Source organism: Canis lupus, chromosome 11 (assembly GCF_003254725.2).
Source record: "Canis lupus dingo isolate Sandy chromosome 11, ASM325472v2, whole genome shotgun sequence".
In the NCBI taxonomy this organism is placed as follows: domain Eukaryota; kingdom Metazoa; phylum Chordata; class Mammalia; order Carnivora; family Canidae; genus Canis; species Canis lupus.
This window is the reverse complement of record NC_064253.1, coordinates 45,248,855-45,254,470: the sequence shown is the minus strand read 5'-3', so window position 1 is coordinate 45,254,470 and position 5,616 is coordinate 45,248,855. Positions and strand designations below refer to the sequence as shown.

The 5,616-nt window shown below is 36.2% G+C and overlaps 1 non-coding gene across 1 annotated transcript; it reads left to right on the top strand.

The window, feature by feature from the left end:
• The first annotated feature begins 3,894 nt into the window (after nucleotides 1-3,894).
• Nucleotides 3,895-4,000, top strand: LOC112650638 (U6 spliceosomal RNA). The gene has a single exon (XR_003130331.1). It is a non-coding gene; the product is annotated as a U6 spliceosomal RNA (small nuclear RNA).
• The last annotated feature ends 1,616 nt before the right edge of the window (nucleotides 4,001-5,616 follow it).

Here is a 5,616-nt window from a genome sequence, read left to right as displayed (position 1 = left end):
TAGATATAAGCAACACTCCTGATGGAATATTTAAAGCAACAATCATAAGAACACTCACTGGACTTGAGAAAAGAGTGAAATACATGAGTAAGACCCTTAACACAGAGATAAAGAAAAACACAGCAGAGACAAAGAGCTCATAAACAAAATAAGAAACATGCTTAATGTAATGAACAGCAGGATGGAAGAATTGGAGGAACAAATTAATGAACTAGAAGACAGATAAGTGGAAAGTTATTAAGCTGAACAAAAGAAAGAAAAAGGAATTATGCAAAACAAAATAGACAGGTAACTCTGTGAGTCCATCAAACATAATAACATTCATATTATAGAAGTCCCGGAAGATGAAGAGAGAGAAAAGGGGATGACAGTATATTTGAAGAAATAGTTTGAAAACTTCCCTAATCTGGCAGATTAGGAAGAGGAAACAGATATTTAGATCCACGAGGCACTGACAACCCCCATCAAAAATTTAAAAAGCAGACCCACACCAAGACATATTGCAATTAAACTGGCAAAAAAAAAAAAAAAAAAATAAGCAGCAATACAAAAGAAGATAGTTACATACAACTGAAACCGAATAAGGATATCAGGGAATTTTTCAGCAGAACTTTCCAAGCCAGAAGAGAGTGGTAGGATATACTCAAAGTCCTGAATGGGGAAAATTTGCAGCCAAGAATACTCTATTTAGCAAGGCTATCATTCAGAACGGAAGGAGAGATAGAGTTTTCCAGACAAAAGATGACAAAATAGATTTAGATAGATAGATAGATAGATAGAGATATATAGATATATAAATATATATATATATAGACCCATCTATATGCTGCCTACAAAAGATTCATTATAGACCTAAAGACACGTGCAGATTGAAAGTGAGGGGATGATGAATCATGTATCATGCAAATGGATGTCAAAAGAAAGCCAGAGTAGCAATATTAACACCATACAAAACAGACTTTAAAATAAAGACTGTAATAAGAAATAAGGAAGGACACTTTATAATAATAAAGGGGACAATCCAACAAGAAGATAAAACAACCATTAATATGTATTCACAGTTAATAGCAAACATAAATGGAACAGGCACAGAGACTTAGACAGACAATCAATAATAACAAAATAATAGTAGAGGATTTTAACAGCCCACTTACATCAAGGGACACACCACATAAACAGAAAATCACAAAGAAACCCTTCCTTTGAATGATACACTGGAACAGATGGATTTAACAGACATATTCAGAACATTCCATCCTAAAACAGGAGAAAACTAGACATCTACATACAAAATAATAAAACTGCACCACTTTCTTACACTAAACACACAAATAAATTTAAAATGGATTAAAGACCTAAAAGTTAGGGCAGCCCGGGTGGCTCAGTGGTTCAGCGCCTGCCTTTGGCCCAGGGTGTGATCCTGGAGTCCTGGGATCGAGTCTCATGTCGGGCTCCCTGCATGGAGCCTGCTTCTCCCTCTGCCTGTGTCTCTGCCTCTCTCTCTCTCTCTGTTTCTCCCTCTGCCTGTGTCTCTGCCTCTCTCTCTCCCTGTGTCTTTCCTGAATAAATAAATAAAATCTTTAAAAAAAAAAAAAAGACCTAAAAGTTAGACCTGAAACCATAGAAATCCTAGAAGAGAACACAGGCAGTAACTTATTTGACACTGGGTGTGGCAACTTCTTTCTAGCTGTCTCCTGAGCCAAGGGAAACAAAAGCAAAAATAAACTATTGAGACTTCATCAAAATAAAAAGCTTCTGCACAGTAGAGGAAACAATCAACAAAACTAAAAGACAACCTACTGAATGTCAGGGGAAGATATTTGCAAATGGCATATCCAATTAAAGGGTTAATATCCAAAATATATAAAGAATGTATATAATCACCACCCAAAAAACAAATAATCCAATTTAAAAGTGGGCAGAAGACATGAACAAACATTCTTCCAAAGATGACACCCAGATGGCCAACTGACACATGAAAAGATGCTCAACATCACTCATCATCAGGGAAATGCAAATCAAGACTATAATGATATATCACGTCACATCTGTCAGAATGGCTAAAATCAACAACACAAGTAACAACAGGTGTTGCCAAGGATATGGAGAAAGGGGAACCCACTTACAGTGTCAGTGAGAATGCAAACTGATGTGGCCACTCTGGAAAACAGTATGGAGGTTCCTCAAAAAATTAAAAATAGAACTACCCTATGATCCAGTAATCAAACTACTGGATATTGCTTAAAGAATACAAAAACACCAAATCAAAGGGATACAGGCACCCCTATGTTTATAGCAGCATTATTTACAACAACCAAATTACAGAAGCAGCCCAAGTGTCCACAGATTGATGAATGGATAAAGAAGAGGTGGTATTTATGTGCAATGGAATATTATTATTCAGCCATAAAAAAGAATGAAATCTTGCCAGTTGCAGTAACATTTTTGAAGGTAGAGGGTAAAATGGTAAGTAAAATAACTCAATCAGAAAAAGACAAATACCATAGGATTTCATCCATATATGGAATTTAGGAAACAAAACAAAGATGCAAAGGCAAAAAAAAGGGACGGGGGGGGCAAACCAAGAAACATATTCTTAACTATAGAGAACTGATGGTTAACAGAGGGAACATGGGTGGGGGAAAGGGTGAAATAGGTAATGGGGATTAAGGAGTGCACTTATTGGATGAGCACCAGGCAATGGATGGAAATATTTAATGACTACATTGTACACTTGACACTAATAAAACACTGATGTTTAAAAAATAGGCAAAAGACTTTGAAACAACATAAGGAAATGATTGATAATAATCTTGTATTAAATGGAAAAAATAAGTACAAAATCATGTTCCTTATATAATCACAACTAAGCAGTGCATAGGAGAAAGACTAGTAGGCTTTTTTAAAATCATTTTCTGTAGGATGATTTTGTAGATATCAAGATTCTAGATAAAAAAGGAGATAAATTTAAAATTTTGGTAGATTTCCAAATTGTCCTCTAGAGAGGTGCTGCACACATTTACTTTTCCACTAACACTGCATTTAACACATTTTCTATGTGTTCTATAATGTGCATAAATAATACTTATCCTAGGGAAAATACCTTTTAGATTTGATTAAAAATTTTCAGAGTCCAGTCTTAGAGATAGTGCCAATACTCTGACAAATTGCACATAGACAGTATAATTTTCTACTTCTTTTAGAGCTCCCATATTTCCTGACAGTAAAATACATGCCTGTGATGTCAAGCTGTGTTTAATTCATGCAATCACCGTATTTAGTTGAGCAAATATATGTACAAATTGTTAAATGGAAGCCATGGGGAGAAACAAAAATAAATCAGAACTGAATTCTACCCTTAAAAATCTCACAGGCTTTTACATGTAAAAGCTATGAAACTAAGTAGATAAGTGCCACTGGGGAGGTTAAAGAGCCTACAGGTGTTCACTATAATTTGGGAAGTGTATGAATAGGCAGTGGGTAGTAGGCATTCTGGATGGGACCTTAGAAAATCTCTTGCTAGAAATGCAAAGGAAATCATGGCAAAGCCTGAACAGTGCAGTTCTATGTTCTCACCTTTGTTTTTGAAAATGATAATCCTCCTCCAATGACACTCAAATTCAGGAACATTTTCCACTACCTAACTTTCAGTCATAGGATTTAACTTACTCCACAACTGTCATGCTACTTGATTCTAGGAATATACACATGAAATAAAAAGATAAGATAAAATAAAATTTTAAGAAGTGTTCCTAATCTTAAGGTGTTTACACCTCACTCTAGTGAAATACCCAGATAATCAGAAATCAAAATTCAGTTTGAGAAATTACCTCTTAAAGAAAACTGAATCATATGGAAGATGTATGTTTAACTTTTTAAAAAACTTCCAAACCAGTGCTTGCTTCAGCAGCACATATACTAAAATTGAATGATACAGAGAAGATTAGTATGGCCCCTGCACAAGGATGACACACAAATTCATGAAATGTTCCACATTTTTAGATATGTATATTCATATTTTGAACAATGAAAAAAAAAACTTCCAAACTGTTTTCTACTTTTTTTTAAATTTTTATTTATTTATGATAGTCACAGAGAGAGAGAGAGAGAGAGAGGCAGAGACACAGGCAGAGGGAGAAGCAGGCCCCATGCACCGGGAGCCCGACGTGGGATTCAATCCCGGGTCTCCAGGATCGTGCCCTGGGCCAAAGGCAGGCGCCAAACCACTGCGCCACCCAGGGATCCCTCCAAACTGTTTTCTAATAGCTGTATAGTGATATCTTGTTTTGATTTAAGTTTTCTCCAATAACCAGTGATTCTGAGCATCTTAACACAGGCTTATTTGTAATCTTTATATTTCCTTTTGTGACACGTCTTTTCAAATCTCTTCCCCATTTCTTGGGTAGTCTTCCTATTTCTGTTTTTAGAGTTCTTTATATATTCTGGATAAAAGTCCTTTTTCAGATATATGCTTTGCAATTATTTTCTCATCTATGGCTTGCATTTTCATTCTCTCAACATGTACATGAATGTTCCCAGCAGCTTTACTTGTAATAACCAAAAACTAGAAACAATATAAATGTTCATTAACAGGTAAGTGGGTAAACAAATCCTACATGTCCATCCAATGGAATACTACTAAGCAATAAAAAGTAATAAACTACTAATATATACAATATTGATGAATATCAAAATAATAATGCTGAGTGAAAGAAACCAAACCAAAAATAAGAATACGTAGTGAAGTATCCCTGGGTGGCTCAGTGGTTTAGCACCTGCCTTCGGCTCAGAGCATGATCCTGGAGTCCCGGGATCAAATCCCACATCAGGCTCCCAGCATGGAGCCTGCTTCTCCCTCTGCCTGTGTCTCTGCCTCTCTCTCTCACTCTCTCTATCTCTTGAATAAATAAAATCTTTAAAAAAATGAATATGTAGTGAATGATTCTATTTATATCAATAAACTGTCTAAAAGTCAAACTAGTCTGGGGCACCTGTGTGACTCAGTTGGCTGAGTGTTCGACTCCTGATTTTAGCACATGTCATCATCTCAGGGTTGTAGGATCGAGCCCATGTTGAACTCCACACTCAGTGCAGAATCTATTTGAGATTCTCTCTCTCTTCCTCTGCTCCTCCCCCATTCTCCCTCTCCTAATTAATTAACAAATTAATTAATTAAAATTCAAACTAGTCTATGGTGACAGAAAACAGATCAGTGGTTGTTTGGGGGCATCCAGGAATGGATGAGGGGCAGGAAGGGACTCTCTCTGGAGGGATCATAAAGGGGCATAAAAAACTTTTGGAAGGGATGTAAATGTTGATTATCACAATTGTGGTGATGGTTTTACAGGTTGTTCATATGTAAAAACCTATCAGATGGTACAAGTTAAATATGTATGCCAGTTATATCTCAATAAATATTAAGAATGCAATTTGGGAAATGTGACAATATAGATAATTACAGATTGCTACAAATGCTCAGAGAAATATCTAATTTTAACTCAGGGTTCAGGGGAGGCTTCCAGAAAGAATGGCATCCAAGTTGAGCCTTGCAAAAAGAAGCAGGATAGGAAGGATGTGCCACCCCCTTTCACATCCTGACCAACAGACCTTATCATC